Here is a 23,429-nt window from a genome sequence, read left to right as displayed (position 1 = left end):
TCACAACTACTATCACCTGCCTACAAAAGGCGGCAGACTGCAGTGTCCCTCTGGGGCGTGGAACCGGCAGTGCTATGGCAATGCCGCTCACGCATGTTCTGCTTCTCGTGCAGGTTAGTGAATGTATACCATGTAGAACATTTGCAGTTCTTATCCTGCCGGTTCCACCCTGTATCCTGCGTATGCATTCCGACGCCAGAAACCGCTCAAGGCATCGCATTTTGTTGTTGCGTCGTTATGCCTTTTATTTCTTATTATTAATACTGTGTGGTGATATTGAAATGAATCCCGGCCCTAACACTGATGTGACACTACAGAAAATTTTGGATGGGCAAAATGTGATTGTTCGAAAGCTTAATACTATTGAGGCGAATCAAGCGGAACAGAAGGCAGCTATAAATGATTTGACTGCACGTGTGTCGTCAATTGAAGTAAAATGTAAGTATTACCAAACTTAGAATCCGCCGTTACTGAGTGTATCGCACACTATGACGCACAGCACGGGGTGATACAGCTGCTCCAAAATAAGGTCGATGATCTTGAAAATCGTAGTAGGCAGCACAACCTCGTGTTCTACGGCATACCTGATACAAATATTCGCGAATATTGGTCATCATCTGAATTGCTTTTGAAGGAAGTATGCGCAACAAAATTGCAAGTTAACCCTCAGTCGATCGAAAAAGCCCATAGACTTGGAAAATTTCGAGAAGGGAAAACGCGACCCTTGATCGCAAGGTTTGGGTCTCTGAAAGAAAAACATCTGATTTTAGGAAAGGCCAAGAATTTGAAAGATGCAGGTATCAGTATGTCGGAAGACTTTTCTGAGCTAGTGCGCAAGAGAAGGCGAAACCTGTGGCGATTTGCTCAGGAACACAAAAGTAAGGACGCACGTGTGCAATTAAGGCATGACACACTCTACATAGACGGCATCAAGTACACCTATGATGACCTTTCAGACAAGGGTGTGCCGTGCAAATGGCCCAATAACTCCTTATCGACTTCACTTTCCTTTTTGGTAGTCAACTGTAGGAGCATTAAAAACAAAGTTGATGCTTTCAGCAATTTAGTGCACATGGTCAAACCTAGTGTAGTTATTGGCACCGAATCATGGCTCGATGAAGACGTAGCAAGCTCTGAAGTATTTCCTAATAACTTTACAGTTTATCGAAAAGATAGAAATCACCACGGAGGTGGTGTATTTATCTTGGTAGGCCAGCGCATCCCTTCTACACGCGTAAATATTATAGAAGATAGGAGTGAAGCTGTTTGGTGTCAGCTGAAGCTCCCGAACGGCAAATCTCTGTCAGTCTGCTCCTTTTACCGGCCACCAATTGGTTCAGCCAGGGAATTGTCTCATTTCACTGCCACAGCTACAAAAATCACATCCGATTACGTCATTGTGGGTGGGGACTTTAATCTGCCTAATCTCAATTGGAATGAACAGCCGATAGCCTCTGGAAGCTCTCCTAGCTTCACATCTGAAATTGCCGATTTCATCAACCTCCTTTCATTAAGACAAACTGTGCTGAAACCTACGCGAGGAAGTCATATCCTAGATCTTTTTTTCACAAATATGGCAGAAATGGTCCAGAACACTGAAATATTGCCAGGGATAAGTGATCATGACGTCGTGCTAAGCGAAATAAATATGAAACATGTAAGCGTTTACAGTGAGAAGAATCGGTGCATGTACAATTACGCCAAGGCTGATATCCAATCAATAGGCCCGGCTGCTGTGCTTCAACACAGCACGCTAATCCGCTGATGTTCTACATGCAGGTGTCACTTCCCGCGATGATCTACGTTCTGTTCCCTGCCCTGGCTATGGTTTTTCTAGACGCACCCCAACCGCATCCTGCCTGGCATGTCGACTACGACACAACTGCTTTCTACCACCCAATGAATGCCCGCATCACTTCCAGACCGTTGACACCGTCCGTGTGTCCGGCAGCGCCACTGTTCCCGGCAGCGTCACTCGACTTGCAGCTTGAATACCTATCGCCACCAACATCAATTCGCCCATCAGATATAAAAGAGCAGGCGTGCACGGAGGCGTTTTGTGGGCCCGGCTGCTGTGCTTCAACACAGCACGCTAATCCGCTGATGTTCTACATGCAGGTGTCACTTCCCGCGATGATCTACGTTCTGTTCCCTGCTCTGGCTATGGTTTTTCTAGACGCACCCCAACCGCATCCTGCCTGGCATGTCGACTACGACACAACTGCTTTCTACCACCCAATGAATGCCCGCATCACTTCCAGACCGTTGACACCGTCCGTGTGTCCGGCAGCGCCACTGTTCCCGGCAGCGTCACTCGACTTGCAGCTGGAATACCTATCGCCACCAACATCAATTCGCCCATCAGATATAAAAGAGCAGGCGCGCACGGAGGCGTTTTGTGGGCCCGGCTGCTGCGCTTCAACACAGCACGCTAATCCGCTGATGTTCTACATGCAGGTTAGTAAATCATAGTCTTTTCACGAAGCGTTCAAGTAATTACTTTTTACTGCAGCTGCCGGGCCCACATTGCTGCCTTTCCATTGTTGTTCAGTGTTGTGATGTTATTCGCTCTTTACTGTTGCAGGCGGTTGACATCGAAACTAACCCTGGACCTGATAGTCAAGCCGTACTAAAGGAACTTAAGAGCCTATCCGCACCAAAACCTAATCCCCTTGCGTTCTGATATAGACAGCGTGAAGAGTGATGCTGCCCGTGCAGCACACACAATTCAGAGGCTGGAAGCGCGTCTTGATGATGCCGAGAATCACTCTCGGCGCAACAATCTAATGTTTTATGGAATTGATGAATCTTCAGGGTCATAGTCGTTCGCGCAATCGGAGCACATAATCATTGACCACTGTCGCAAACATATGAGCATCACTCTTGACCCAAAAGAAATTTAGCGCGCGCACCGCTTGGGCAATCGTGCAGCTAATCGTAACCGCCCCATAATAGTGAAGTTCACCTTTCATAAAACAAAAGATCTTGTTCTCTCGAACGGCCCTAAATTCAAAGGAACAAACTTCAGTGTTGGCGAGGATTTTACGCGTCCTGTTCAATTGGCCCGCAGACACCTTCTTTCATTTGCAAAAAGCAAATCGGCACCTTACTCTCTGCGCTTTAAAACTGTTTATGGGTAATAAGCGCTATGGTTTCGATGAACGCACACAGAGTGTGAAAGAATTGCAATAGCAGCCAACTCGACGCGGAAAACGCCCTACGGTATCGACACGAGCTAACCTCTACCTTTCCGTAATCTTTGCCAACGCACGCAGCTTCCTTCCTAAACGCGATATTCTGTCTAACCTCGTGTTGTCGTCTAACAGTAATTTGCTGATAATAACTGAAACCTAGCTCACTGACGATATTACCGATACTGAGGTTCTTGCTGACTTGCCGAATTTCTGCCTTTTCCGGAAAGACCGCGAAATCTCACGAGGTGGTGGTGTGCTAATCGCCGCGCATCACCATTTATCGTGCACACTTGTAACCATTGAGATTGAATTGGAAATAATATGGCTAATCTGCCGCGCTTCACCACAGACTGTTCTCTTGGGCGTTTGTTACAGACCACCACATAACACTCCTGATTTTTCGCATAAACTTAACATCTTGAGCAAACTTAGGGAAAACCACCCTAACGCAGAAATCCTGCTTTTCGGTGACTAATTTTCCGCAAATCAACTGGACTAACAATAGTGCTTTAATCACAGGCAATGAAGCTGCTAAAGAATTTGTTAATGTGTCTCTTAATTTCAGTTTAACTCAACTTGTGCTAGAGCCTACGCGGGTTACAAAACACGCATCTAATGTACTCGACCTCATACTAAGCAGCCATCCTGACAGTCTATCATCCATAACATACCTCCGTGAGGTAAGTGATCATAAAGTAATCCATGCCACCTTCAACTTTCAACCCATGCGACAGCCAAAATCTAACAAAACTATATACCTATATGATAAAGGGAACTACGAAGCTATTAATTACGAGTTAGGTGACTTCTTTTCTACTTTTGAGACATTATTCCATATGCGCTCGCCTCAGGAAAACTGGACACTATTTAAAAATAAAATTAATGAACTCGTAAACAAACATATACCAAGAATAACTATGCACACTAATCAAAATAAGCCATGGTTCACCAGAGCTTTAAAGAAGCTTGAAAACCAAAAGAAACGTCGCTTCCGGCTAGCCTCGCGTCTTGGAAGCACCGAGGCTTGGTCGAAATACTACACGGCAGAGAACGCCTATCTGAGTGCCCTTCGCACTGCCAAAAAATCTTTCTATAACGTCGACCTGCCCAAGCTACTTACTCAAAATCCTCGGCAGTTCTGGCGCATTTTAAATCCCAAAGAAGCTCGTACCATCAGCGTGACAAACGCAGCAGGCGACACCGCCACGGACGCCGAGTGCGCCGATATATTCAACACAGCATTTTTTTCCGTGTTTACAAAAGAAACTACCACTCCAGACTCTCCACTACCTACTAACATAACATCACATATGCCACCCATTGTATTTTCGGTAGATGGTATACTATCAATCATTGAAAAAAACAAATTATGTACTTCTTCTGGTGTAGACGAAATTAACTCAAAGATCCTAATGAATACTAAGCATATATCCGCGGCATGTTTCACTCTGTTGTTCACGCAATCATTGTCTACAGGTACTTTACCGGATGATTGGAAAGTGGGAAAGGTCGTTCCAGTATTCAAAGCAGGTAACAAAGACTCCCCCTTAAACTACCGCCCCATTTCATTAACTAGTGTTCCTTGCAAAATCATGGAACATGTCATATACTCGCATATCATGAACTTTTTAGACTCGGAAAACTTCTTTCATCCTTCACAACATGGTTTTCGTAAAGGGCTTTCATGTGAAACACAACTAGCTATCTTCCTTAATGATCTCCACGTTAATCTTGATAACAACGTTCAAACCGATGCAATCTTTCTAGACTACTCTAAAGCTTTTGACACAGTGCCTCATAACCGCTTGCTAATAAAATTATCTAGATTGAACTTGGATCCTCTTGTAGTACAATGGATAAAAGAATTCCTTACTAATCGTTCCCAGTTCGTCTTTGTCAACAACGTCTCCTCCGAACCCCTCCCTGTCACTTCAGGTGTCCCTCGAGGCTCAGTCTTAGGACGGCTTCTTTTTCTAATATACATTAACGATCTTCCGCTGCATGTATCTTGTCCTATTCGTATGTTCGCTGACGACTGTGTGATTTATCGTACTGTGAATAACATCTCTGACCAAGCATCTCTCCAGAATGACCTTAATAATGTGCAGGACTGGTGCAACCATTGGCAAATGACCTTGAACCCTAACAAGTGCAAATTTATTTCAATTTCCCGCCGTCGTAATCCTTATCTGTCTACTTACACAATTGCAAACGTCCCACTAGAATCAGTTCTAACCTATAAGTACTTAGGCGTAACCCTGTCCCATGACCTTTCCTGGAATGCGCATGCTACTAACGTAATCTCGTCAGCACACAAGTCCCTTGGGTTCATGAGGCGTCATCTTCGTCATGCTCCACAGCACGTCAAACTACTCGCATACAAATCATTTGTCAGGCCACAACTGGAATATGCCGCCGCCATCTGGAACCCTCATCAAACATATATCATCAATGCACTCGAGTCGGTTCAGAATAGTGCGACTAGATTCATCCATTCTTCATATTCATATAACATCAGCGTTTCACACTTAAAGGCACAATCTAGCTTAGCATCTCTTGCTTTTCGTCGTCGCATCGCCACGCTCTCTCTTTATCAAAATTTTTTTTACAGCTCACTAAGCCGCCCGCCTTACGTCACGCCATCATCTTCACGCATGTCACAGCGCACCAGCCATCAACTCCAAGTTTCTCGTCCTCGAACACGAACTGTCACTTTTCAATCATCATTTTTTCCTCGAGCTGCCAAGGACTGGAACGACCTACCCAATAATGTCGCTGCCATCACATGTCATTCACAATTTCTAGAAACTGTTGAAACTTGTATTTCAATGTAACACCTGCCTTTTCCTATGTTCACATGTTAACCACCCCTTATGTAATACCCCGAATGGGGTCTTTAAGGTAATAAAATGAAATGGAATGAAATCAATGCTTCACTGGAAGCATATTTCGTTGTGTTCGAAACACTTGCGGATGAGCACTCTGTGGAAAACCTATGGGTTCTATTTAAAGAAAAAATCTTTGAACTGCGCAACCGGTTTGTTCCGTCATAGGTATTGACTAGAAGGCGTAATCGAAGTAAGCCATGGTACACTAAAGAACTGAATGTTTTAGTGAAGCGTAGGCAAAGAATTTACCGTTCATTTAAACGATACCCTTCTAAAGAGAACTTTTGTAAACTGAAACTGGCAACGCGGGAAGTGAACAACGCTACAATACAAACAAAATCAGCCTACTTTAAAACAATAGAAAGTAAGATAAAGCAAAGTCCGAAGGAACTTTGGAAGCATATAAAACGAAATAAAAAAGACATTTCTATCCCCGCTTTGACCGATGGTGATGTTACAATTTGCGACGCCACAGAAAAGGCCAAGTTGTTCAATCTTTATTTTAGATCAGTGTTCTCTGCCCCAACAGATTATCGGAAAGATCTGAAATTGTTAGAACACGAATCCACACCCATGCCTAAAATAGTGATCGAAGCTTGGGGCATTGAATTACTGCTTCGTGATTTAAATTGTGCAAGAGCTGTGGGCCCTGACTGTTTATCCAATTTTATGTTGAAGTCTTGCTCTCATACAGTGCCAATGTATTTGAAAATTATTTTTTGAGAAGTCCTTGGAACGCAGTTCACTTCCGGCTGCTTGGGAAATGGCATCGGTTGCTCCTATACATAAATCTGGCCCGCGCAACATTACTAATAACTACCGTCCGATTTCACTAACTCATGTGTGCATTAAAGTTCTAGAGCATGTTTTATGTACTGCAGTAGTCAAACATATAGATAGCAATTTTTTATTTAACCCAAATCAGCGTGGATTTAGGCGAGGATTATCATGCGTCACACAACTAGTAGAGTTCACACATGTCTTAGCGGCAGCCCTGGACGACAAATCGTCGGTCGACTGTATTTTTCTTTACTTTCAAAAAGCATTCGACACCGTTTCACATTACCTGTTACTGCAGAAACTAACCAGTTTTAATATTAATCCCCAAGTTATTGCGTGGATCACTGAATATTTACGCGAGAGGTGACAATATGTAGTCGTAAACGGCGAACAATCTGCAATAAGTAATGTAACGTCAGGGGTACCTCAAGGATCAGTTCTGGGGCCCCTTCTTTTCCTACTTTATATCAATGACATTAATGAAAATGTACAGTCCCGTATTAGGGTATTTGCAGATGACTGTATATTATACGGTAAGGTTACATGTGAAAGTGACTGCTTCGTAATTCAAAACGACTTATATGCCATACACGAGTGGTGTGAGCGATGGGAAATGAAACTGAATCTCAAGAAAACGGTGTGTATGAGGTTCTCCAGAAAAGAAAATCCTGGAAAATTTGAATATACGATAAACTACTGTCCAGTAAAAATGGTGTGTGAATATACATACCTAGGCGTTTACTTTTTCCCCTCCTTATCATGGAATCGGCATGTGGATTATACCGTAGGCAAAGCTTGTCGGAGCTTGGGATTTTTACGACGAAATACACGTGCGTTTCCACAACAAACCCGGGAGCTACTATATAAATCATATGTAAGATCTGCGCTCGAATACGCATGCCCTGTGTGGGATCCTTCATCAGTGACAACAAAGAAAAACTAGAAAAAGTTCAGTCCACGGCGGCAAGATATGTACTAGATATAGCAATGTATGACAGGCAGTTTAGTGCAACTAAATCTAAGGCAATGCTAAACGGGCAAACTCTCCAGCACCGAAGAGCGTCGTTTCGACTGAAGCTTTTGCACAGCATTTATCGCTCTTATGCTCGAATTCCGCGTGACGTGTACATAAACCAGCCTCACTACACATCAGCACGCAAAGATCATGAACAGAAGATAAGAGAATACAAATGTAATATATCGGCCTTTAGCAGCTCGTTTTTCCCAAGGACCATCAGTCAGTGGAACCGACTTCCTTCCTCAATTGTAGGAATTTCTTGTCCTAACAAGTTCTTTTCTGCATTAAAAGCAATAGAATCTTTTGATCCTTAAGGCTTAGTAAAGATCCCGTGTACGTCTAGCAATCATCATGACCTATAAACAATCCCAGCTGCAAATGACATTTTCTTTTTGTGCCTCTTTTTTTTTCTTTTTTTTTCACCGTGTCGCACTGTATCTTAATCGCTGCATTGTTTCTTTTTTTTTGCAACCTATTATTCAATTTGTTTTTTTTGCTTTTTCATTATAAGTCTCTGTAATCATTGTGCTTTATGTACTCTCTTTTTTTTTCCAAATGTGACATGTGACATCTGCAACGTGCCTGTTTCCGATAAGGCTGTGTGCAACTTAGCTGTGTGCTTTTCTTTCTTTTTTTTTGTCGGCCTATAATAGTTTGTTGTTGCCTTGCACAAATTTATGCAAACCTGCAATTTTGATGCTTGTTTCTCTTCTGTACCCCCCCCCCCCCCCACTGTAATGCCTGAATGGGCGCTGTGGGTACTAAATAAATAAATAAATAAATAAATAAATAAAATCAGCGACCAAGTTTTGCTAGCACTTTTGGACGATAGATGAAATTTGTTTAAGAAAAAGCGACGTTTTGCAGCGCGGAGAAGAGCAACTACTTTATTTATTGCAATATTATATTCTAATTGGAAGTCTTTATTGTTAGGGGTGCGATTATGTTTTTTCCAAAGCCAATCCCTGTGAGATATGGCTTGCATAATATCGGAATTAATCCATTAATAGCCTTTCCTGCACTTTTTATTTCTGAAAAACGTGCAGTGCCGTTCTAAATGTGCTAGACGCTCAAAAAAGCTATCGCACACTACTTGGTCTGAGGGCCTACCGTCAATCAACGAAGACCAAGTAAAATTCCCAATGAGACTGTCAAGTTTCCTTAGATCCACAAACTTAATCTGAAATTCTGACGTGGTTCTGACCTTGTCGTTTGAATACTGCGTGCCAACGAACGATACACTTAAAGATACACGGCAAGCGACAGCGTAGTGGTCAGATAATCTATGAGTGATAACACAAGAATAGAGCGAATGATTAGGTGCTCGAACTACAATGTGGTCTAAGCAAGATGTTACAAAACGGCCATTCAAAATTTCCTCACTTGTCGGGGCAATCACTGTTGGCGTGAAACCATAAGATGCCAAAACGGATAAATATTCTGATACTAAGGTGTTCGTTGGACATATAATGTTAATATCGAAATCTCCTGCCAGGCAATCTTGATCTATTGATGACCACCCCTTCAATGCTTCTTCTAGTTCCAACAAAAAACGAGTAGCACTATTACTCGGGGGCCGGTACACCGCTAACAATAACAGTTCATGATTTACACAATGAACCTTTACGGCGAGGCATTCCGCATGCCTGAACGTAAAGTTTACCAGTGAAGTGTCATATTCTGAATTCACAAATATAGCAATGCCGCCGCCTCTACGGTTAGTCCGCGTTATACTGCAACACCTGTATCCATTTAACGAGAACATATGTAGGAAATATTCTGACACGTTGATTTCTGAGACCACAAAATCATCTACAAGATCAAGCAAAGATTCAGCTAGCACTTTTAATTACTCCCCGTATTTACGTAGATTCCTAATGTTTATATTCACAAGTGTAAAATCGCGTGGTGACGTGCGCCGAAACAATTTCTTGAAAGAGGTGAGATTGGATAACTCACTGAAAGTAGCTGCCATTCTGCTAAAACAATTCTTTTAATACCAGCTTTCCGGTTGACACGAATGAGAGAGGCATTTGAGTCTTTTTTTTGCATAAAATTTTCCGCCTTTCACCCAGCAGTACTTGAATCCTTTTTCGTTCGCTGCCATTCGCGTGCGCCAGAACAGGTCCCGATTCTTCTTGGTTAGATTGTCTTTGAAAAAAAGGTTCAAGTCTGAATCAGTCACACGTAACTGTCGTAGTTTCTTACGCGCGTCAAATCACGCCTCTTTCACTGGTACTGTCGAGAAACGGATAAGTACAGTTTGGTTTTCTTTTTTGCTAGGCAACCGATGGGCTGCTTCAATGTACGAGATCGAAAAGTTCAGCTCTAGCTTGTTCGCAAGGTCAGCCAGTTTTTCCTTCAAGTTCTCATGTTCTTCTTGTTGCAATAATAATAATAATAATAATAATAATAATAATAATAATAATAATAATAATAATAATAATAATAATAATCATAATAATAATAATAATAATAATAATAATAATAATAATAATAATAATAATAATAATAATAATACTTTATTAACAAATCTGCAAGTATAAGTACAGAAATCGGGTTCGCCTAAGCCATCACAGTGGCTTGTCACGCGAAACCCGGCAGTCAATAACAAGACTCAGCCAGAAACTGACTTTTCTTTCTCTTGCAAGAAATAAAAACAAAAAGACATTGAAAACTAAGGTAGCGAGTGATAAAGCACAAGGCAAAGAAAAAGGGAATCACGAAAAACAACAACGAAGAAAAAAAAGCGAAGAAACGACCAGAGCGAAGACATGTTTCAGCAATGACAGGAAAAATAAAAATATGACGCCTATAATCATTCTGTGTACAATGCCCTTAAAGTTTTGCGAATGTCGCGTACAGACTTACAGGAAGAAACTTCAGAAGGAAGGGCATTGAATATATCTGGAACATAAAAGGCTCGAGTATATCTGCCAAATCTGGTTCGTGTGTGAGGAACTGAAAAAGCAGGCGCATGCCGTAAAGGATGGCAAGGCACAGTGCGGATTTTAAAGGTATCCGTCCAGAAGCGTTTCAGTACCACTGTTTGAACAAACAGTGAGCGCATTTTCGGCATTTTTAGCATCTGAAAAAGGTTCATCCATTGTGGTCTGTATACGTCATAAGTAACACTTTTTAACATACACATTAGCAACCTATTTACACAGTGATGCCAGGTACTAGAACAATGTACAAATGTTGTAATACCATATCTGAGCACACTGTAGGCTAACGAGTGGACCAAAAGTTTCCTAACAGACAAGGGTAAAAACACTTTGATGTGGTACAGTAAACAGACGATTTTACGAAGTTTGGCACTTATGTAAGACAAGTGAGTAGAAAAAAAGAAGACTAGAATCAAACCATATGCTCAATTACTTCACAGAGTCCGAAAATTTTATTGGAGGGCAGGAACAATTAATACATCGAGAGCTGTGCAGATAAAGTGAAGAAGAAAGTGAAACAGGCTTCAGTGGGCTATGGAAGCAAACCAACTTTGATTTAGAATGATTGATGTCAATTACATTTGCACCAAGATAATCCATTAATTTCCCGACGTCATTTTGAAGGATTGAGAATGCGTCCGGGAAATTCACATGTGTGGCTAAAATTGCAGTATCGTCTGCATATTGAAATAACTTGCAGACAGATAGCACGTTGCACACGTCCTTAACGTATATATTAAAAAGTAAGGGAGACAGTATGGAACCCTGTGGCAGACCGGCCTTCAGAAAAACACGGGAACTGCAAATGTCTGAAATGGAAACAATCTGGGAGCGATCTGTACGGAAATTGCGTAGCAATCGGAAGAAAGGTCCTCGAAAACCTGAATTGTAGAGTTTCTCTAGCATAATCGAATGGCATACCGTGTCAAAGGCTTTTGCCACATCTAAAAAAAGTGCGCAACATACAAGATTTTTTTCAAGTGAAGAAAATAAATGGTCACTCAATTCTCCTAATAAAGCCTCAGCGCCCCTTTTTTCAATAAAACCGTATTGCCATTCGGGAACCCCCCCCCCCCCGCTTTGTTAATAAAGCTCTTCATTACTAAGAAGACATGCTTTTCTAGAACTTTTGCCATACTAGGCAGGATAGAAATGGGGCAATAATTATGCACACACTTTGCTTCGCCACCTTTTAGAAGTGGTTGAACTACGGCCGTTTTTAACCGCGTAGGAATACTTCCGCTTGTAATTATCCCATTTAGGATTTCTAGCACGACATTTTTCAGAAAGCCGTAGTTCCTGTATAGATCAAACATGCGAATTTTATCGATACCTGGTGATTGATGTCTGTCAAAGCTGCCCAATAACGAGTAAAGCTCTTCTTCGTCATAGTGGGCAGGAAAGCGGATTCAATTACAGGAGTAGCAGTGCTACCAGTGCAGCATGATTGCTTAGACACCCCAGAAAACTGAGAGAAAAATTGGTTAAAATTGTCAACGACTGTTGATAAATCTGAATCAAAATGATTCTGAATATCTTTAGCCGAATCTGAAGGTAGTCCTCTCACCTCGTTTATCAGAGACCACGTTTTCTTAGGACTTCTACGAGATTCATAAAAGCGGTTTCTTTTGTACGAATGCTTGGCTGCACGAATAAGGGCATTTACTTTATTTCGAGAAGTTTTAAATTGTGTACGCAGAATGCAATTACTAGGCGAACGCCTGCACCGTTGCCAAAGCAGGTCTTTTTCTTTGATAGCGGATAATATTATGCTGTTCAACCAGGGCTGGTTCGGGCGGCGTTGGCGAACGTAAATTGTCCTTTCCCTGGATTTATATATAATGTCCATCGAACGTGAAAATTCATTACATAGCTCGGGCCTGTCGGTATTTTCAAGCAGGCCTGGCCAATCGAACAAGGCGACCAGTTTATCAAAAGTAGCCGTATCGGTAACAGCGTGGCAAGTGTTGGGGCTAGAACATGATAACGACCCAGAAGGAAAGCGTAACTGACAAGCTATGAAGCAATGGCCGGCAACTTTCTGTTGTAACACTGCACCATGAACTGAAGCAGACTCCGTGCGGATGTTGAAGTGATCAATACAAGACTTTACTAAATTATTAAGAAGCAATTCTTCCCTAGTTGGAATATTAATAATACTTTCAAGGCCATGCTTTGCAATGATATCTAAGTAAACGCATACCGAGGTTGCAATGGGATTAAGAATATCTATATTGAAATCGCCTACTAGGCATATGTTAGGAACTAACGTCGTTCTTTGTAAATGAGCCTCCAGCTCATTGAGAAACAAGGACAGGTTACTTCAGGGTGGTCCATATATTGCCAAGAGTGAAATATGACTAAGTTGGTTTGAAATGTTCAGTGCCAAAGATTCCGCACTAGAAAAATTAGCCGCTACCTGTTCCACACTCCAAGTATGCTGTACTAAAATTGCTATCCCTCCGCCTCTTTGAGCGTCTCGAGTGAACCAAAAGGAAACGAATCCTGGAAGAGTGAAAAGGTTCGTCTCGGCCGAGCATATATTCATTCCAGTAAGAACAAAAACGTCCAATTTATGTAAAATGTTATCAACGTAAGTACAAAATGTGTCCCAATGCTTTTGCAAACTGCGGATATTAACGTGAACTGTGGTAACTGTTGATGGAAAGGAAAGCTGAGGAACAAGTGCTTGAAAGGCAACCAAACTCTCGCACAGAGCCATGAGGTTGTTTTTGAAAAAGATAGCCGTAGTGAATGATAGACCGATTTGAACCAATTACGTTAGGCGCAACAGATCATTCACGTCGTTCACACGGATTAAAGAGGCACCCTCCTCCTTCTTAGCAAACACGTTTCCGTCCTTTGTCTAAACATACTTATATTCTTTTCCTTTCCCTTTTTCCTGGCAAGCCAGAACAGTTCCCGGTTTGCTGCTGTAAAATTCCCATTAAAATGTTTGTGGTCAGTATCAGTTCCGCATAAGTTCTGCAGTTTATGGAGACAAGCCATCCAAGTTTCCTTTACAGATACCGAAGCAAATTTAATCAGAACGACTGGACTATTATCTTTCTTTTTGCTCGGTAAGCGATGGATGGCAAGAATGCCAGAGCTGTCGAAGTCTTTGATGGTCAATTTTTTTGCTGGATTCGCCGCAACAGCGCGCAAGTCCTCGTTAGGTGCAGTAGGAAGGCCGTGGATTTCGAGGTTTGAACGGCGACTGTACTGCTCCTGTTTGTTCATTTCAGTTTTCAAAGACTGGATCTCGATCTCCTGCTCCTGCACTTTGAGCGTGAGTGATGAAACCTCCGAATTGGCTTGCTTGATTTCTTTTTCACTTGCTTCTATTCTAACCAGAAAATCGTCGTACTTTGTTGACATGACTGAAACTGAATTTTGAATCTGATTCACGGAAGACTGTAGAGTGTCGACAGTCGACGTCAGCACCAAAAGCTGATCGATTTTAGCAGGAAGTGACAACAACGAATTGATATCAGGTCTAAGGGAAGAGAGACTGTCCAGTTTCTGATTTATAGCTCCTATTTGGCTTTGCAGAGCATCAAGTTCCTCTGTAACAGATGCATCTGCAGCCGAGGGTCGGTTTTTTCCCTGTCGACAATGGCGACATTTTCATGTGTCACGTTTGAACGCACCCATCGAAATGAACGTTGATTCTGCGATTCCTGAACAGGATGAGCGCAAATGAAAGGTTTTTTTACACTCTTTGCAACACATGAAACGGTCATCATCAGGAAGAGGATCAGAGCAATCTGCACAGGACGACATTGGCACGGCGCTGTCACAGGCAGATACACCAACCCTAATGCACAAAATATCAGACCCTCTAGAGCAGTCAGATAATAATAATAATAATAATAATAATAATAATAATAATAATAATAATAATAATAATAATAATATAAAAATGACATTAGCCAATCAAAATGCATTGTTTCAAATTGATGGTTATAGTGGAATCATTTGTTAACAACACATGGACTCACGAGCAGGAAGCATGGTCATATAAGCAAAGATCAAAATGTGTATACAACCATACACCTTTGACTCGTAAGAGGAGAATGCCATCGACTGTGGGGATGTGTGCGTCGTACAAACGAAAGACGGAACTGTGATATCCGCTGTGTATATATTTCTAGGCACATCCAAGTGTGATATCGAGAAGTTCATGACCACGCATTTTGCATGGATTAGCCGTAATGACATTGGCTCTGTGATCATCGTTGGAGTCTTCAATGTGGACATTCCAAAACCAGACAAGAAATGGTTGACTCAATTTATGCTAGAAGAGTTTGGTTTCGACTATCCAAGTCACACAACTCCTCAACAACGGCCGCGTATAGATTTAACTTTGGCCAAGATTCTGTCTAAGGCTGTAACCGAACCAATTGGTGTATATTTATTTTTCTTTTATTTAGAAAACACCTTACAGGCCCTGTCGGGCATTGAGTAAGGGGGGAAATGTAACAAAGAATTGTGGAGTACAATGGAAACAACTAAAAATAAACCTCAGACAACTGTACAGTGGCTGAACTAAAAAACAAAACAAAGCACAGCATGCTCAAGCAAAGCAGATATACAAAAGGAAGGAGATTATGTAAAAAGCACGCACAGGCATTCGCGAAATATTTTGCGATCAGTTATCGAGACGATATCATCGGAAAGACCATTCCAGTGAGATATGGCACGAGGTACAGCAGATAAATTGAAAACAGTGGCTTGACCGAAAACGCGCTTGAAGCTAAAATGATTAGGTAACCTTGAGGACGTACGGGGGTTTCGAGGGGTAATATGCATGGCTTATCGGAATGAACCATCGGTGGGCTCGGCGACTGCGCATCTGCACAGCTCGCTAAACCTTTTGCTTTTGCAATGCAGATCGTCACCTTCGCTACTGTGCATTTCCTGCTGCCTACGATAACCGCTCCTGCTACATCAGCTTCGTCGAGGTGCGTGGTCGACTTCCAAGGAAACGAGCCAGCCAACATCCAGGTTTTCCGTACCAGCGATGCTTCATACCCGGACATCCAGCAGAAGAAGTGGTGGCCGGTGGTCCTCAGTCGAGGGTGGCAATCCCCATCGTCAGCAACAGCAACGCAGTCACCAGATATAAACTGTGGGCGGCCGTCAACACAGCTTTGTGGGCTCGGTGACTGCGCATCTGCACAGCTCGCTAAACCTTTTGCTTTTGCAATGCAGATCGTCACCTTCGCTACTGTGCATTTCCTGCTGCCTACGATAACCGCTCCTGCTACATCAGCTTCGTCGAGGTGCGTGGTGGACTTCCAAGGAAACGAGCCAGCCAACATCCAGGTTTTCCGTACCAGCGATGCTTCATACCCGGACATCCAGCAGAAGAAGTGGCGGCCGGTGGTCCTCAGTCGAGGGTGGCAATCCCCATCGTCAGCAACAGCAACGCAGTCACCAGATATAAACTGTGGGCGGCCGTCAACACAGCTTTGTGGGCTCGGCGACTGCGCATCTGCACAGCTCGCTAAACCTTTTGCTTTTGCAATGCAGGTTAGTCAACCATAGGCTCTCTTTGCTAAAAAATCTAGCAATTATTTCCTGATGCAGTTGCCGAGCCCGCACTGCTGTGCCGCCATTGCTGTCGAATGTGCTCATATTATTCATGCCTTGCTGATTTTGGCCGGTGATGTGGAAACAAACCCGGGTCCTAACATTCCTGAAAACCTACTAACCGAATTGCGAAAACTAACCGCCGGTCAGAACCAGCTGATCACTGAAATCCATGGTCTTAAGTCGCAACTTACTTCTACCGATAAAGCAATTACTGATCTAAGCAAACGAATGAATGATCTTGAGAGTCAATACCAGACGCTTTTGCCCATTCGCAACGAAGTTGATGCAATGCGCACCACGACTGAACAGGCTATTTTTCGCATTTCCGAGCTCGAAGCACGTATCGACGATGCTGAAAATCGCTCACGGCGGGACAACTTAATTTTTTACGGCATTCCTGACCCTTCCAGCTCGGAAACCACTGCCGACTCCGAAAGGTTGATTGTGGAACTTTGCCGCGATAGGTTGCAACTAACCATCGACCCAAAAGAAATAGAACGTGCACATCGCATCGGTCGTCACTCTGCCAATCACTCTCGCCCCCTGATAGCAAAATTTACTTTCCATAAAACCAAAGTTGACATCCTTTCGAGTGGCCGAAAGCTTAAGGGCACTGACTACAGTATTAGCGAGGACTTTTCGCGATCAGTACGAAATGCCCGAGAACATCTCGTTGCTTTCGCAAAAGGTAAAGGCGCCCCGTTTTCACTCCGCTTTAAGACTTTGTTCATCGGTTCCAGAAGATACACCTTTGATGCCGCCTCGAGTAGTGTCAAAGAGTTGTCATAGCAGCTACATCACCGCAAACAGAAAAATAACACAACACCAACTTGCTCCAGAGATAGCGCTTCGCTTTCTATAATATACACGAACGTGCGCAGTTTCCTCCCAAAGCGTGAATTTGTGTCGAACATAGTTTCATCTACCGGTAGCAACATACTATTACTAACTAAGACATGGCTGAGCAGCGCCGTTGCTGATAGCGAAGTTATAGCCGACCTGCCCGGTTTCTGCCTCTATCGGAACGACCGCGCAGGAACCCGTGGTGGTGGTGTGCTAGTCGCTGTTCGTGAGCAGTTGCCATGCTCGCTAATTAACGTCACATCAGATCTCGAGATGTTATGGGTCATAATGCATACCTATCCAAAAAAAGTGCTACTTGGTATCTGCTACAGACCGCCCAGTGCTACTTCTGACTTCTGCCATCAACTTAACAACGTCATAAGCGAACTGGTAACCACCCACCGAAACGCGCAAATCCTGCTCTTCGGTGACTTTAACTTCCCACAAATAGACTGGCGTACCATACAATAATTCTCGGTATCCGGACACACAGAGGCCACAAATTTTGTCGATTTCTGCCTCAACTTTAATCTTTCCCAGCTAGTAACTGAACCAATCCGGATTTCGCAGCAAACTGCTAACGTCCTCGATCTCATACTAACCGACCACCCTGACAGCCTTTCATCCATTTCTTATTTACCTGAGATCAGTGATCACAAAGTCATCCATGCCACTTTTTCGTTCAATTTGTCGACACGGGATACCTTTAAGAAAACAATATGTCTATACGACAAAGGAAATTACGGAGCTATAACTGAAGCTATGAATACATTCTTTCCTATATTCGAATGAACTTTTCAAGACCATTCCGTTAACAGAAATTGGACGCGCTTCAAAAATAAACTAAGTGATCTTGCACATAAATTCATTCCTAAAGTCACCTTTCGTTCTTGTCAGCAAAAACCATGGTTCACAAAGGCCTTAAAACGCCTAGAAAACAAAAAGAAGCGTCTGTATCGCGCCGCCAAACAGAGAAGACGCCCATGCGCATGGGATAAATATTATGAAGCCGAACAGAGCTACGTCGACGCACGGCGTCACGCTAAACACTCATTTTATCACAATGATCTACCAAACCTATTAATCAATAACCCGAGGCAATTTTGGAGAGTTATAAACGAAAGCGAAACGCGCACTATTAAGATAACTAACGAATTGAACGAAATTATTAATGATTCCGATTGCGCCGAAGCGTTCAATTCGGACTTTGCTTCTGTGTTCACCAATGAATCTAATGCGCCTCCCATTTCGTCATCGCTTAGTATAAACTCGTCAATGCCAGCCATTGCTTTCAATGCAGACGCTATTTGTGCGATCATTGACAAAATCAAGTGTTCATCATCTTCCGGCATAGACGAGATTAACCCAAAACTTTTAAAAAACACGAAGCTTATTTCTGCAGCCTATTTGTCCTTGATATTTGCCCAGTCTCTTTCTTCAGGTTTCATTCCAGATGACTGGAAAATTGGGAAGGTCGTTCCAGTTCACAAATCAGGTAACAGAAACTCGCCTCTTAACTACCGCCCCATCTCCCTAACAAGCGTCCCCTGCAAAATCATGGAACATGTCATCTACTCTCTTATCATGAATTTTCTTGACTTGAATCATTTTTTTCCATCCCGCCCAGCACGGATTCCGCAAAGGTTCCTCCTGTGAAACACAGCTGGCCATTTTCATGCACGATGTTCACACTAGCCTTGACAGTAACATACAGACTGACGCAATTTTCCTGGATTTCTCTAAGGCCTTCGATAAAGTTCCTCATCAACGTCTAATATTGAAACTTACAAGACTTAATTTGCATCCTGATGTTTTGAATTGGATCATTGAATTTCTTAGCAACCGCTCCCAATCTGTCATTATAAATAATCACCTATATAACCCTGTGCCAGTCACATTAGGCGTCCCTCAAGGATCGGTTCTTGGCCCCCTATTATTTTTAATATATATTAATGACTTAACTTCACATGTGTCCTGTAATATCCGAATGTTCGCCGATGATTGTGTCATTTATCGAACTGTACGTAACACCAGCAATCAAACAGCCCTGCAGAAAGACCTCACCAACATACTAACATGGTGTGACGATTGGTTAATGAAACTAAATGTGCAAAAATGTAAAGTTATGTCTTTCACTCGTAGCAGTAATCCCCTGGTATTTCCCTACCAAATTAGAAGCATGCCTCTCGAACTAGCAGGGTCCTATAAATATCTAGGTGTCACTGTATGCAATGATCTATCCTGGCATAAACATATTTCTAATATCATATCATCTGCTAATAAAACACTAGGTTTTTAAAACGTAATCTCTGCCAGGCACCTCAAAACGTAAAACTGCTTGCCTACAAGTCCCTTGTTCGGGCAAAACTTGAATATGCATCTGCCATCTGGAGCCCGCACCAAACATATCTTATCACCTCACTTGAATCTGTTCAGAACCGCGCTACTAGGTTCATTCACTCACAATATTCACATGATGTCAGTATTTCCGCACTTAAAACACAATCCGGACTAACATTGCTATCTAATCGCCGACGCATTGCTAGTCTTGAGCTCTATCACAAGTTCTTTTTCGGTACCCTTCATCATGCGCCATACATCGTTCCTGCAGCACGCATCTCTCACCGCACCAGTCATCCGTAGCAAGTCGCACGGCCACGGGCCCGAACCACTCATTTTTCCGCCTCGTTCATTCCTCGAGCAGCTAAAGACTGGAACGGCCTTCCTGCTGACATTGTTAGCATCACTTGCCTGTCTTCATTCCTACAGCGTGTGATTGATCACTTTGAATATAACTTATGAAGTGTACCAAATGTGGAACTTATGTTAAACCCACCCCTTATGTATTACCCCCTCCGGGGGTCTTTAAGGACAATAAACTGAACTGAACTGAACTGAACTTATTTGTGCAATAGGCAGAGCAAAGCAACCTTGCGGCGGATGTGTAGGGGATGTAAATAAATATCGAGCTTTATCTGCGTTAAATTTGACTTTCAATCAAAATTCCGAGTTATATATCGAGCAGCTCTGTTCTGGATGCCTTCCAGCTTGGTTATTAAATATTCTTGGTGTGGTGAACATACAGCGGATGCAAATTCTAATTGCGGGCGTACGAACGTGAGGTATGCTAATTTACGGATGTCAGCAGATGAATTTTGCAAGTTGCGCCTCAGAAAGCCAAGCGTTTTAGATGCAGTTGCACAAGTTGTAGTGATATGCGAAGACCAAGAAAGGCTACTAGTGAGGTTTACAGCAAGATATTTGTAAGTAGTGGTAGGTGACAGATTTGTGTTATTTATGGTGTATGTAAACATGGAGCTAGTGCGCTTGCGTGAGAACGATATATTATTACATTTGTGAGGGTTAAGAGACATTTTCCACATGTTACACCAGTCGGTAATAGTGTGAAGGTCATGCTGCAAAGCGGTATGATCGTTAATGGAATTAACCGGTCGGTAAACAACGCAATCGTCTGCAAACAGTCGTATGCAAGAGGAAATGTTCGGAGGTAGGTCGTTAATAAATATTAGGAAAAGCAGAGGCCCCACACACTCCCCTGTGGTACACCAGACATGACCTCAGTGATAGGTGGAGAATCGTTAACAACGGTAAATTGGCGATGAAGTGATAAAAAGTTTCTAAACCAAGAAAGTGTTAGTGAGCCGATACTTAGATGAGATATTTCAGAAATGAACCGGCAGTGGGCAACGCGATCGAATGCTTTTGAGAACTAGGGTGGTTGCTTGGGCTAGTTGGTTATTCATGATCAAAATTAACGTACAGCGCGAAGGACAAGGACAGCGATAGACGACATACACAGCGCTGTGCATGTCGTCTATCGCTGTCCTTGTCGTTCGCGCTAAACGCTAGCGTTTGAGAAGTCCAGGAAAATGGCGTCTATTTGTTGACTGGTGTTCACACTGCTGTGTAGATCGGTGGTAAACTCCAGTAACTGTTTCACAAGATAGACCTTTCCTGAAGCCATGCTGTTTCTGAAAGAAAAAGTTATTTTTTTTCTAGGTCCGTGTAAATGTGCGAGCCGATTGTGTGCTCAAATAGTTTGCATGACACAGATGTTCACGATATATGGTGATAGTTTTCAGGCTTATGTCTGTCTCCAGTTTTAAAAATGGGGACAGCCTTCGCAATCTTCCAGTCAACGGGCAGGACACCAGACGACAAGGACTGCTTGAAGATATGATACAGAATGACACTTGAGATAGATACTGTGTTCTTTTAATAGCTTAGTGTTAATATTGTCAATACCGCAGGCAGATGTGGTTTTAAGTTCGCTAATGAGGCTAACAATGCCTTCAGTTGAAATATTCATGGGTGCCATAAATGGGTAATCGTAATCCGGAACCACTGGAATATCGGAATGGTCTTCCCTTGTAAAAACAGAAGAAAAATATGCATTAAATAGCGATGAACATTCCCCTTCTGAAAGAGGTTGTTGTCTGTCGTCTAGCAGGGAAATATCGGAAGTGTGACCTGATGTTAACGTTTACCAAAATTTTCGCGGATTAGTCTTCAGGAGAGAAGGTAAGTCGTGAACGAAGTACTTGTCTTTAAAAGTGTGTAAGGCTAAAGCGTACTCACTAAGGAAACTTTTGTACTTGCTCCATGAGGACTCGCTTGCACGGTTTATAGCATTGCGGTACAGACGTTTTTTATTACGTAGTGTTCGAAGTTTTTTTACGAACCATGGTTTAGGCTTGTCGTTGGCTGCCGTAGGCTGTCGTAGGCTGTCGTAGGAAACATATTTGTCCCCGCAGGGGCGTCTGCGTCAGCAGGCGTTTGGTGTGTTGCGACACCATGTACCCGAGCACACGAGGGTTGGACCCTCCCGCATGTAACCGTGTGCGGCGTAGCCGTGTCTGGGGCAAGGGGGATCCTGGGGGTTGAGCCGATGCCGGGTGTTTGGACCTTTAAGGCCCCCCGGCGGAGGCAACACACCTCTTCGGCCTCTGCTTCACATAGACGGCACCCCCGGACTGACCCACCCGGGGGAAATCGGTAGTTGCCTTTTCCTATCTTTCTCTCTTTTAAACCTTCATCTTTCTCTCTCACTTTCCACCTTTCCTGTCTTCTTCTCACTTCGTTTACTTCCAATTCTTCAGGCAGCAAGGGCTAACCTGGTGTAGTTCATCCAACCTTGGATCTATTATATTGGGCTATAGTAGCTATATACAGCTGGCGTCTGCGTTTCCTTCGGGTCTCGCAGCGTCCCCTTGTTGGGCTCGGTGGTGGGTGGCTGGCATAGCTGCCGAAATGTAATAAGTTATTGATGGCTTTAAGCACCTTTCCCCGACTTCCTGATTGCCCTCTTTCGAAAAGAGGGCGCACCGAAGAAACTTTTCAATTCTTTGCCCAACGCAGGGAATCCTTCCCGCGCTACCACGTCATACATAGTCAGTGCCCTGATAAGACAGTAAGAACCCTTTCACCATTCACCGTTGCGAAAGTTCCCACCTATGTTCTTGGTCCTGGATACAAGATCACTAAAATGGCTAGCGGCGACCTACTGCTTGAAGTACGTGACCAGCTCCAACGTGAAAAGATTTCAAATATTCTGGCTTTTGGTGATGTCGAAGTCACAGTGACGCCACATCGATGTATGAACACATCCAGAGGTGTGGTATCAGACGCCGATCTTTTGAACCTGAGTGAAGAAGAACTACTCGAAGGATGGAAGGAACAAGAAGTTGTCAATGTACAAAGAATAACGATCAAGCGCGACAACAAAGAAATTCCTACAAAACATCTCGTTCTAACGTTTGCTACAAGTGTTCTGCCAGAATCTCTCGATACACGATACACAAAAACACGAGTAAGACCATATATTACAAATCCACGTTGATGTTTCAAATGTCAAAGATTTGGCCATGGCTCACAAAGCTGCCGAGGCCGTCTCACGTGCGCAAAATGTGGTCAAGAGCACGCTTCCGACAACTGCACTGGCGCACTCCACTGTGTGAACTGCGACGGTGATCACGCCACATATTCCCGATCATGTCCGACGTGGAAAAAAGAAAAGGATATTATTACACTGAAAGTTAAAGAGAATATATCGTTTCAAGAAGCGCGGAAACGTGTTTCATTCATTCAAACCGCAGGCTATGTTGGTGGGGCGCGTAAGGGGGCAACGCCGCAGCAGACT

General features: G+C 43.1%; 1 protein-coding gene and 1 pseudogene across 5 annotated transcripts in view; both read left to right on the top strand.

Annotated features, from left to right (window-relative positions):
- LOC135896268 (carboxypeptidase N subunit 2-like) overlaps nucleotides 1-23,429 on the top strand; it is a 490,754-nt gene that overhangs the window by 8,671 nt on the left and 458,654 nt on the right. The window lies entirely within an intron of this gene.
- LOC135896273 (uncharacterized) lies at nucleotides 1,795-17,215 on the top strand (annotated as a pseudogene).

The sequence above is a fragment of the Dermacentor albipictus genome, chromosome 4 (assembly GCF_038994185.2).
Source record: "Dermacentor albipictus isolate Rhodes 1998 colony chromosome 4, USDA_Dalb.pri_finalv2, whole genome shotgun sequence".
Lineage (NCBI taxonomy): Eukaryota > Metazoa > Arthropoda > Arachnida > Ixodida > Ixodidae > Dermacentor > Dermacentor albipictus.
This window is presented reverse-complemented; position numbering and strand designations above follow the sequence as displayed.